The sequence below is a fragment of the Ictidomys tridecemlineatus genome, chromosome 7 (assembly GCF_052094955.1).
Source record: "Ictidomys tridecemlineatus isolate mIctTri1 chromosome 7, mIctTri1.hap1, whole genome shotgun sequence".
Classification (NCBI taxonomy): domain Eukaryota; kingdom Metazoa; phylum Chordata; class Mammalia; order Rodentia; family Sciuridae; genus Ictidomys; species Ictidomys tridecemlineatus.
Genome location: NC_135483.1, coordinates 65,747,517 through 65,760,327, shown reverse-complemented (window position 1 = coordinate 65,760,327; position 12,811 = coordinate 65,747,517).

Here is a 12,811-nt window from a genome sequence, read left to right as displayed (position 1 = left end):
TCTACTCTTCAGCCAGTCATACAGAACCTTAAGCAAGTACCAAAAAGGAACTCAGACTAGGTAGTTGCATATTTTTTTTTAATTTGAAATGCCTTTCTTCCACTCTCACTTCTTCTCCTGCTGCACACATATGAGTGCCCCCAGTCCTTCTCAGCGATTCAAGCTCCACTTAATTTTCTGTTCACATTCAGTTTTCCCTAAACCCCATGTGACTGAGGTAGGTTTGCCTTTATATAAATCTATAATAGAACATAGCATCCTTCGTGTGTGTGAGTGTATGTGTGTGTGTGTGTATACATATGATAAACACATATATCATATATAAACACACATGTATATACATAAATACACACACATATGATACAACTTCTATCAAAATATGAAAAATAAAGTCATAGCCAAGTTCAAAGAAATAGTGTCCCAAAGGAGATCTAGAACACAAACAAAATTTATAAAGAGGTACTTGAAAATGGTTACCTGACTTTCCAACCCCTCTAATTGCATCAATATAGGAAAGTGAATAGAGAAGAATTAGGAGAAGCATTTCTCTATGGGACTCATACTGTAAATTCAACTTTCTCTACCTAAAGGAGTGGTGGGGTGTGTGTGTGGGGGGGGGGGGCGGATTGCCACCAGAGGTGGGAGGAAGAGGGCACAAGTTCTTAGTCAGGACTCCAGGTCTCATCTCTTCACTGGCTGCATAACCTTGAAAAAAAATCATTAGAATTGAAAAGGACAAAGTAGACTTCAGTCATTTCAATGGTTCTTTCAAACTCTAATATCCACAACTGTACAGTTTAGAAAAGATGAAGAAATCTGTGTCAAAAGGCTTACTTAACCAGAGAATTAGAGGAGATAAAATAGCTTATTGAGATTTTTCCTCTGGGGGAGCGAAAGCCAGAGTGAAAACTGAAGTTTTCTGGAAAGAAGAGAACCGACTCTTCAATTCTGAAGGTGTGGTGACCCATCCCTTTACTTATTATCTAATTCCAGCTATTCTGTGTGGCTTTTCCATCATGAGTGGCTCTTGTCTGGCTGTCTTACTGCTAGGAACTCTCCTGCAGTAGGTTGAATGGTGTCCCCCAAAATGATTTATCCACAGTGTAACCCCCAGAACTTGTGGTTATTTCCTTCCTTAGGAAAAGGGGGCATTGCAGATTGTATGGATTCAGCTTAACATGACTGTAGCCATATTGAGTCATAACTGCTGAGTTTGTTGTTGTTGTTTACTGCATAGTCTCCCGACATAGAATTGCTAGATATTGAAGCCCAGACTATAGAAAGACAAAACTTGTACGGGAGTATATGATGTGGAGCTTTCCAACTTAGACCCTGGTGCTAGGACTATGCCTGACATTATCTTAAGGTAAAACATGTACATTCCAACTAGGATGAAGACACCTTTGTTTTTCCTTTCTTTTTTTCTTTTTGTAATGAGAAATTGAGCCTAGGGGTGCTTAACCTCTGAGCCACATCTTCGACCCTCTTTATTTTTTATGCCGAGACACTAAGTTGCCTAGGATCTCACTAAATTGCTGAGGCTGGCTTTCAACTTGTGATCTTCCTGCCTCACCCCTCCCAAGTTCCTGGGATTCCAGGTGTGCCCCACTGCACTGGGTACCTTTGTTTTAATATTAAACCCCTTGTTCTGACCCAAGTTGCAGGGGTCCAACCAGTCGTTCTGGGTTCAGGGCTATAAGTCCCCCAATAAATTCTACTGTGTGCAATTCTGGATCTGACACATTCTTTAATCTCACAGCAACTTGGGGCTGGTTCTCACACACCAGGACTGGGTTGTTCAGGAACACAGAGGAGATTCACCTAAGTAATTCAATAGAAGGTCATTTTCCATTATGCAGGTGGGTCCTAAATCAAATGACAACTATCCTCATGAGAAAAGAGACACATAGGAAGATGATGAGAAGGCCATGTGAGACCAGAGGAGGAGATTATGAAGTCACAAACTAAGAAATGTCTGTGATCATCAAAGGCCAGAAGAGGTGAGGAAGGACTCTCCTCTAGAGCCTTTAGAGATAACATAGCTTGCTATCATCTGGATTTTACCTTCTGTACTTCAGAACTGCAAGGCGGTAAATTGCTATTGTTACATGCTTCCCTGGTTGTGGGACTTAGCAGCCCCAGGAAACTAATCCTTCTGAGCAAAGCTTTCATTCCAGAATTGTTTCTCACTGCACTTCCTCAAAGTGCAACTGCCTAAGAAATACTCCTGAAGGATGCAGCATGGTGAATAAGCTGGGCCATTGGATTAACCAAGATATATCTGCATGTCTTGATGATTGTGAATAACATTCACATTTTTTTTTAGAGATCCTCCTATCTAAAGGAAACTACCCCAAATGTTATTATAATACTTTGTATTTTAAAAGCATTTTCAGGAACATCATCTTATTCTTCCCACCTGTGCCTTTAGCTAAGTGAAGGATATCATTATGACCAACCTGGAGGTGAGGAAACTGAGCATAAACAGAATAGGTGATATACCCTTTTATACTCATACAAATGGAACTCAAGTAGCTTACCCTGTTCAGGCTACTACAAAAATGGAAAATACTGGGTAGTTATGAACAACAGAAATTTATTTCTCACAGTTCTGGATGGTGGGCAATCCAAAATCCACATGCCAAAGATGAGAACCCACATCCATATAGATAGCTATCTTTGTACTCTAACTTCCCTGGTGGAAGGCTCAAGAGGGGTCTCTGGGATCTTTCACAAGGGTATTAATCCCATTCATGAAGATTCCATCCTAGAGGCTCCACTTCCTGAAGACCCCACTTTCTGAAAGCTCTACCTCTGATATCATCCCATACAAACTGTGGAATCACAAACATTTAAAGAATAGTGCCAAGTCTTTGACTTAAAGGATACTAAGGCTTCTCTCCTCGCAGGACCAGTGGCGAGGTATCTTGAACACACTAGTGTGATGACACTTCTCAAATCACAATAAAGAGGCAAATACTGAGCAAGTTACTCACAAAATACCTAACCTCTTACCAATATGATGAAGGGAAATAACTTCCATTTCTCTTAGAGGGAAAGTGAAATGCATAATGAGTCTTTGGGATCTGGCCCCACCTCAGCCCAGCACTGGCCTCTCAGCCTGCCCTCTGCTGTTCCAATGCTGGCTTTGGTCCCCATTTATCTGTTCCCTGCTCCCTGAGACTTACCTTTCCTTGCCTGCAGTATCTGTTCTCCAGCACCCTTGCTGACAGTGTTGGGACTCAGAAAACAGTACACCTGAAGTACAGGGAGGGATTTCTCTGGAGTTCCTGTATCTGTCAATGAGAGTTTCTGCAGAAGAAAGGTAATTCTCATGAGCCTCTCCTTATAATCTCATCAAACAATGAAGATTAACTTGAAGGAAAGAAGACTAGACCTATGTGACACCACACCTGAAGCCCCAAACAAACATTTGGGGCTTTGGGTGTGATGGGCCATTGTCTGTTTTTAGGAGATCCTTTAGCTCCTTTAAACATCCTTTACTAAACCAGGCTTGATGATACATGGTAACCCCAGCAACTCAGGAGGCTGAGGCAGGAAGATTGCAAATCTGAGGCCAGCCTCAGTAATTTATCAAGATCCTGTCTCAATAAAACAAAAAGGGTTTTGGGGTGTAGCTTGGTGGTAGAGTATCCTGGGGCTTAATCACCATTACTGAACAAAAAATCATTTTAAAATTACCTACAGCTCCTGCTTCCCTCTTTCCCAGGATAAAGGGCATATAAGCTTCAAAATCTCATTGTATTATTAATACTCATTTTTCTTTCATGCGTGTTTGTATTAAATTCGTATGTCTTTGGTCCCCATTTATCTGTGCATTGTCAATTTATTTTAGCAGATGAAATTACCAAAACCTTGGAGGGCAGAGGGAGAAGTTTCCCTCACCCTTTCATCCCCTCCCCAACTTCCTTCTGACTTCTGTTCACTTTTCTGGATAGTTCTATCTATGCCCTCTCTAATGAAAATCAAATCTGATTCCCTCTTCTTATTCTGTTTTTGTTTTCCTGACATTTTTTCCATATTATTGTTATTCTACTGATCCTGAAGGATGAGTAGCAGACATTATAAAAGTTAAAATGGAAAATTGGTAGGAAAGGGCAGCTTTATCCAAGAAAACATCATGAACAAAGGAATGAGGAATAAAGGTCCAGGTTTTTCCTGGAACCAACATAAAAGGCCAGATCTGCACTTTTAAGTTTCTAAGTCACAGGACATGGCTAGGGCTTTGCTTCCCGTACATTAGAGGGCCTGACTGGTGGAGTCCTCTGGGCTCTGCTCTGTTATTTCCAAACCAGAATTTCAATGGCGGTATGGAAACATAATAGCATAACTGGATGCCAAGTAAATACTGATTTGAGAAGTTTTCATTTTTTTTCTTTATGTTCAAAGAAAAAAGAAAATGTACCAGAAGAGCAAATAAACCTTTTTTGCCTGAGATTTTCTGGTATACATAGGAACTTGATCTTGCAGATGTCACATTCACCCATGGCAGTTCAGCGTAACTGAGCCAGTGTGGCACCTTATCTACTGCTCCAACTTTCCCAGAGAGAAAAATGAAAAATATTTTCAAAGCATGGAATATGGACATTATGAAGCAAAATCAAGATTTAGTCAAACTATTCTTCCTTAACCCATTCTATCATAACATAAAGTGTTATGTATGCATGAAGTGGGTGTGCATCATAAGTCTGGGAAATTCAAAGTTTTATCCTCAGAACTTTGATATGGATGCTTTCAAGTTGGCAATTCAGTTCAAGTAAAAATAATTGAGTTTCTCCATATTTTTGATTGTGTAATTGAGAAATAATGAAATGAGTCCTCTCTCTACCCCTCTTGCTCCATTTCACCCTACTACAAGACCAAGTCCTGTCAGATCACAAAGGTCACTAAACTGCAGTCCCGCAAGTCAATGGGCCTGGATCAAAGTCTCACCATGTTATTTTCAAGGCAAGTGAGTTTGGATAAGACCTAAGCTACCCCTAGCTCCTCTTTCTTCATCTCAAATACTCTAATCTCACCTGCCTCAAACATTTGCCATAAGAACTCAGTGTTGCCATAAGAAGGGTCAGCATTGTGTTAGCAGATAAGGTGGACCACTGGTGTTAAAAATCAGCTCTACCTCATGATGATTGTGCAAACTTCTGAAAATTATTTAAATTTGTACAATGCAGTTTCTCATCTGCAAAGTGGGAATAATAATAGTGCCATCTTCATGGAGGATTTTATTTTATTCTTTAATATTTATGTTTTAGTTGTAGGTGGACACACAATATCTTTATTTCATTTTCATGTAGTGCTGAGGATCGAACCCAGTGCCTCACACGTGCTAGGCAAGCACTCTACCACTGAGCCACAACCCCAGTCCTCATAGAAGATTTTAAAAATCCACAAAGAGCTGCTTAGTGCTTCCATTGGTAGGACCAATACACATTATCATTATTATAACAAGAGTTATAATTTTTGGTTAATTAAATAATTGTTATGATTATTTAGAATAGGTTTGCTGTGAAAAAGGTGCTCGGGAAATAAAGGCAGAGGAGTTGAATTTTACAACTACCTTTTTTGCAGTCAAAATATGCAGTCTCCACTCACATCAAGATCCACGCTGGATAGTAACAGATCAGACAGCAGAATAACCAGGTGCACTCTGCTGTTCCAGGGTTCATATTGGGGACTAAATATACTGGGGAGGCATGGCATTGATAAATTTTTTTTAAAGAGAGAGTGAGAGAGGAAAGAGAGAGAGAGAGAGAGAGAGAGAGAGAGAGAGAGAGAGAGAGAGAGAATTTTTAATATTTATTTTATCTTTGTTTGTATGTGGTGCTGAGGATCGAACCTGGGCCGCACGCATGCCAGGCGAGCCTACCGCTTGAGCCACATCCCCGGCCCACATTGATAAAATTTACCACTTTTAACAATGAAAGACCTAAAGAACCACATCAATTTACACTTTTTTAAAAAAATGAGGGAATTAAAGGGACAATTTCATAGTTTCCAATATGCATGTGGTTATTTTGATGTCCCCAACAACTCTATAGGTTGACATGGCTTCCTCCACAATTTCTTTGATTCTGATTCAGGCCTGATTCTAGAATCCACATAACTAGCCACTTAACAGAATAAATCCAGGAATAAGACCAAAGCTCTTAGACTTAACGTGTTTATCAGTGTAACTGTGGAAGTTAAGGTACACATCGAAATAGTAGAAGATAAAAAATATAAATGTCTCGTCTGGGAGTCTGATTATAAATAGAGAAAGTGAAAGAGGAACAAGATAGATTTAAATGAGGGAGAATTTGAATTGATTCTAGCTAAAGATTTTTTTTTTCTTCTTCTTTGTATTGGGATTGAGCCTGGGGACACAGGGGTTGTTATCACTTGAGCCACTTCCCCAGCCCTTTTATTTTTCATTTTGAGCTAGGGTCTCTATAAGTTGTTTAGGGTCTTGCTGAGTTGCTGAAGCTGGTCTTAAACTTGTAAGCCTCCTTTTTTTTAGCCTTCTCAGTTACTAGGATTGCAAGCATGCCCCACCATGCCTGCCCAATAACTGCAGGGGATGGAGACAGAATGTCATATCAAGAGCCAGAGAGACCTGCGCTTTTCCAGTTCTGCCACTTGGTGGCTCCCCGACCAGGCGAGTTCTCTGAGTTCTTCAGTCTCCTCGGGGCTTCGTAAAGATTAGAGATCACGCGTGCCTGGGGGTGGACTGAATGGGAGACGATTTTCACTTTTAAGAAGGAAAAGTCATGATTGCTTTGCTCACTACCTTCCTGTTCCATATCCGGAGGCTCCCCAGGAAACAAAATTTATGTACTTCCTCCCGTCTTGAGATTCTTTAGTTGCAACACTAGCTGACTCTCCTGAAATGTGGGGTCTGGTCAAGGAGGCTGATCCCAGAAATGTGGCATATTTCTCACGACCACAGGACTCAAAAAAAAAGCACTCCCAAACAAGCGGCAACCCAAAAAAACAACATATTGCCATCCTGCAAAAAAAAAATCTAAGTGTGCTGAAAAAACAACAACATATGGTTGGGTGGGGTGTGACCAAAAGGAATATAGTTATCACGTTTTGAACATTCCTTTTACAGACTTGAGCAAAAAGAAAAATTTTCTAGGACAGAACATGGAGCAGCCCCAAAGCCTGTCTCTTTTGAAAGCATAATCGGGGACAGGAAAAGCAAAGAAGGGTTTGTTCCAGGTGAGTTACAGCTGAGAACCAGGAATGGAATGTCACCCTTGACCCAAGAACATGCTGAAAAGAACCAAAGCAGATAAAAGTGGAAACGATTGGCTGTGCTGGCTGCTTTGTAACTGCAGTGCCAGTTGAGATGAAAACAGGGAGAGGAATGGAATGTACTTGAACATGCTCATTATCAACACCAAAGCCACAATAGACACTGATAATAGCTCTGGGGTGCCATCATTATGTACCTAGAATCTGGGTTTCGTTTGAACAAAACAGAATCAGCTTCAAGTGCAGTTCTCTGCTGGGGATCTCAGTTATATAACTGTTTCATAATTCAAGGTGAAGTCATATAGCAGGGATAGAAGAAGGCTGGAAAATGAATTTTTAAAAGTTTGGGACTTTTGTTATTTATTTAAATCTGGCCTGCTTATCCAGGAGTTACACAAACTGGGAGTAATCTGCCAGTGACCCCCCTATCTATAGATTGGTATTGGGCCATTGATTCTTTTTAGCATGAAGTATGAACAAGCCCTGTGTAGCAGGGGGAGATATAAAGATGCACAAGAAAGTGTCCCATCCCTGGTAAGCTCCCTCTACCTCACCCCAGTCTGGAGGGAAAGCGTTCGTTCCATGAACTGGAGGGGTTCTAAGCAGGCCCTCCTAAAATATGCCATTCTGGTATAAGGATTATTTTGAGCTGAAGACATTTGATATTCAACAAAAGCGAGAGGCTTTCTCTAAACTCCCCTTTATTGCCTAAAAGCAGAGCCTACCCAAAAAACAAAGATCATCTCTCACCACAGGTGAGGATATCTACCAGCTGTTGTTACAAGATCTATCATCTATTCTGTCCTATCTCCTAAGGGCCCACTTATCTTTCCAAAAAGCCATTGCTTTCTCCATAGTGCCCCCTTTCCCTTCCTAATTGGGTACATAGACCCCAAATTTTAAGCACAGCATTGAGTTATTCATCACCAAGTGCTCCCCAATGTGTGAGCCTATGCGTGTTTCTAAACTTCTGCTTGGTTTCTCTTGTATCTATTTTGTTAGTCTAATTTGCAGGGCACCAGTCAATGAACCTACGAGGGTACAAGAAAAAATTTTCCCTTTGCTCTAGAACAATCACAAAGTTTTAAGATGGTGAGTGGTTGCATGATCACAACTGTCTATACAACTATCCAGGGTATTAAAAAGAAAAGAAAGAAATGCTATCTATCTTTTAAACTAATCTCAACCTCTTCTTGCTTTCCCTCTACCTCACCTCAATTTCTGCCTAGTGGTAAAATAAAGACATTAATTTTTTTCATTTAAGGCATGTCACAAATGGCCTCTTTGAGATAAATTCAGTCTATTTTGGATAAATATATAATTTTTGGAATTTTTTTTCGGTACTTGGGATTGAACTCATGGGTGCTTTACCATTGAGCTACACCCCTAACCATTTTTATATTTTATTTTGAGACAAGCTCTTTTTTAAATGCCCAGGCTGGCCTCAAACTTGCAGTTCTCCTGCTTCAGTCTCCCCAGTTACTGGGATTAAAGGTGTGTGCATGATTGTTCCTGGCAACGGAGGACAATTAAGTTCTGGATTCCTTGTTTCAACTCCGACCCTTTCTTCTGCCTTTTTCTCTAGGAGACTGAATAATTTGAAGTGACAAAGGGATAAGTCACTGTGAGGGGTGGTGCTTGAGTATCTTTTTGTTCCATGAGGGAAGGAGTATCTGAGGTCTATTTATGATGTCTTGGCAAATTGTTTGCTATACAAATATTCACTGTTTTGGGCTTCTGGACATAGCTATGGATGGAATCTGTAGTTTCTATTATCTGGGCTCTCCATGTTCTAATCCCAAGTCTTTCCTAGGCTTGACATGTCCCTAAGCTTCTATAAGGCCAGGAAAACCTCTCTGGTCTGGATTTCCCGCACATTCTTGATTCAGCACCATGGCTAGAGAATGCTCACACCTGCCACATATTTTTCCCAGCTTCTACTCTTCAGTCTCTATACACCTACAAGGCTTTCACATCTCTTCTTGGGCAGGGACTGCTCCTCTGCTGTGGCTTGAGGTGGCATCTGCACCCCATTTCTGTGAGACAACATGTTGGAATGGGTACAGGAAGAAAAAAACAAATAAAAATATTAAGCTAGGAAAGTGGTGAAATGGATCAAGAGGTATTTTTAAAAATAAAGCCTTTACAGCCATGCTTTACTAGGTTAGACTTTTTTCAGACAGCTGCACTCCCAGTGCATACTGAAAGTATGACTTTTTTTTTCATCCTTGATTTCTGCCCCAAACTAGCATTTGGATATAGCTGGAACACAAACCCTTTACTATTACTATATGATTATTATCCGAAGTCAATTAGAAAGTGTATTGCCATCTCCAGAAGCACCATGCTTTCAGATGCATAAGATCTGTGAGTCTGAACACTGAGACTTCTAATACTTAATATGAAAATATTAAAAGTCATTGTGATTGAGACATGAAATTTTCCAATTATATTAAATTATAATAATTATATCCAGTTTTAATTTCTAGAGATATCTCCCATCATATGTGTTCTTCTAGGTGTAACCTTGCCATTCCCCAACCAAGATATGGAGTCTAATTCTCCTTCCCTTGAATCTAGGCAGGGTTGTGACTGTTTCAACCAGAAGTATGGTGGAAAGGACACTAAGTGACTTACCAGGTAAGGTAATAAGAGGTCACGCATTTCTTACCTTGCCTGCAGTATCACTCAGGTTTCCTGAGTTCCATGTGGAATATCTAATGATGCTGAGACTGCCAGAAGTCAAATTGATGTAGAAGCCAGGTACACGTGTTCTGTTTAGCAGTGTTCAAGTCATCTGTGTTATTTGGCTATTCATTGCTGTGACAGATACCTGAGAAAAACAACTTAACAGAGGAAAGATTTATTTTGTGCCATAGTTTCAAAGGTTTCAGTCCATTTGGAACCTTTGGTTGGCTGGCTCCATCGCTGTGGGCCTGTGTTGAGGCAAAACATCATGACAGAAGAGTGTAGCAGAACAAATCTGTCTACTTTATAGCAGCGACAAAGAAAACAGAAAGAGAAAGAGGCCAGAGACAAGACTTAGTCCCCATGGGCAGGCCCCCAAAGACCATGTCTTCAACTAATTCCCACCACTTGCAGTTTCCAACACCTCCTAATAATACCATTAAATTATTAGCCCAGTGATGAGGTCAGAGCCCTCATGATCCAATTTCTTCCCCTAAGTCCCACCTCTGAACATCACTGCATTGGGGACCAATCCTTTGACACATGAACCTTTGGGGTATATTCCAGATCTAAACCACAGAATCATTCTTGTCCAGAAAATGAACCTTGAGGCACCAAGTCTTCAGATGACTACAGATCTAGACAGAAGACCACTCCAGGTCTTTCCACCTGAGGCTGAAACTATCCCTGAACTTCCTTATTCTAATTCCTGACACACAGAAGCTGTGAGCATAAAGGAAGTGGTTGTTCTATGCAACCAAATGATTAGCATTGGATAGTTATGCAACTTTGTAAGTAGAACAATGACAATTGGTATATTTGCATATTTTCAAAATTGTGTTATTCAAGGCCTAATGAACCAGGTTCTCTTTAAAGAACTCAATAGTCAAAAGTGAGCACAAACCACTCAATTCTGTTCCATCTCTTAAGAAAGGCAGGAAACACATTGTGCTTTCTGTAAATTGCACAGACCGGAGTTTAGTGCATGAACACTTTGTCAAGTTTGGGGACAATTTGGTCTGGGGATAATCTAAGTAAATTTTTCTACAATAAGTAAAACTCCCTGGGTGGGAGAGGGGAAAATAAACAGCATGCATCATTTTTTTTTCTTGTCTCAGATAAGGATCTGCAGAATTTACTTAAACTAAGTATATTTTATGAAGCTTCTAATGAGAAGTACAATATTGTATGGAGCAAAATTTTGCTCCATTATTTGGGGGCTTGAGATGGAAGAGTAAATGGCATGAAGCTTTGACTCATGCTTCCATTAAGTAGAGAAAGTACACCATGAATTGTGGGGAAGAGTCAAAGGAAGGGTTTTGCCTCAGGCTTGGGTAAAGTTTGCTCTCTGACAAGAGTCTAAGGATTTTATATTCTGAAACTACTGATATATTATATTCTGGTAAGAGGGAGGGGCTTCCTAAAGTCAAGTTGGCTTTGCTCCTGTGTTCCTTGCTGTGTTTCCATAGACATGAACTGACAGGTCACGGATATAGACAGTCTCAGAGTTAGAAGGTAATACTCACTCTTGATACATATGAACCATGTAAAATTCTTAGGGAACAAATTCTGACCTGAACAAAACTCTACCAAGAACCCAGCCCAGTTCAATGCTTGGTCAACCTTTGCTATGTGAGATACAGTAGCCACAGCACTGAGGACCCAAGGATGAATAAGAAATGCTCTTGGCAATATAAATGAATAATTACACCAGAAAGTGATTCCTGTGCATATCTTTATGATAACATTTATTACATTGTGTTGAAATTGTCTACATATGTGTCTGTCTCTTTAACTAGGGAAAACATTCTGTCTAACCCATCTTTCTATCCACAGCATGGAGCATAGATTTTTGGCTCAGGGAAGGCATTCAATACATGCCCCATAAAAATAATTGAGCCAGAAGTAAAATAATAGACATTAAGCTATATCTATAATGATTCTGCAAGTCAGAAACCTGGGGCTTGTTCTGGGTCCTCTCCCTTTTTTCTCAACCTCTACACCCACCTGACCACTAAGCTTTAATGTTTTTTCACTCTGAATCTCTTGGAATTTGTTCCCCTCTCTCTTGCCCTACTGCTATTGCCTTGGCCTCCTGACCATGTTTTCCCTGGGCCGCTGTAACTGCTGCTCACTTGCCTGTTTCTCTGGCCTCTTTCTTGCCTACCTACAATTCATTCACCAAACTGTAACATTCATTCAGCCCTGACAGTGATGTTTCTAAAAATCAAATCTGCTTGTGATATTTCTCTGTTGCAAAGCCTTCACTGTCTCCATTTGTCTACAAGATCAAGTCCAAAACCACCCTTAATAACATTCAGAGTTCTCTCTGAACTGAAATAGAGCCAGTGGAGGTTCATTTCTCATATATCCAAATTCCTCCTTACATTTAATTCAAATGATCCCCTGTCACCTTCACTGAAAATATGAATTTGCATGTCTGCACATCCTGTTCTCCTGACTATGAATCTAGTTCCTCTTTCTCACCAGCTATATCTTTAATAACAAAGTTCTACATATTCTCCTAGACCCAATCAAGCCAAATGGAGCTGACCAGATCCTTCTTTGCATATCACAAAACTTTTATGCTCCTCTAGCAGAGTGACAGTGTAGTGTGACATGTAAGGATGGCCTCTGGTCTGAGATTGCCTGGACTCCACTCTGCTGCTGACACTTACGGGCTGGGTGATCTTGGCCAAATGCTTAACCTTTTGGTGACTGTGAGTCCATTTTGTGCTACAATAACAGGAAACTACAGGTCGGGTATATATAATGAACAGAAATTTATTTCTTACAATTCTAGAGACTGGGAAGTCCAAAATCAAGATGCTGGCATCTGACAAGGACTTTTTTGCTACCTCATAAC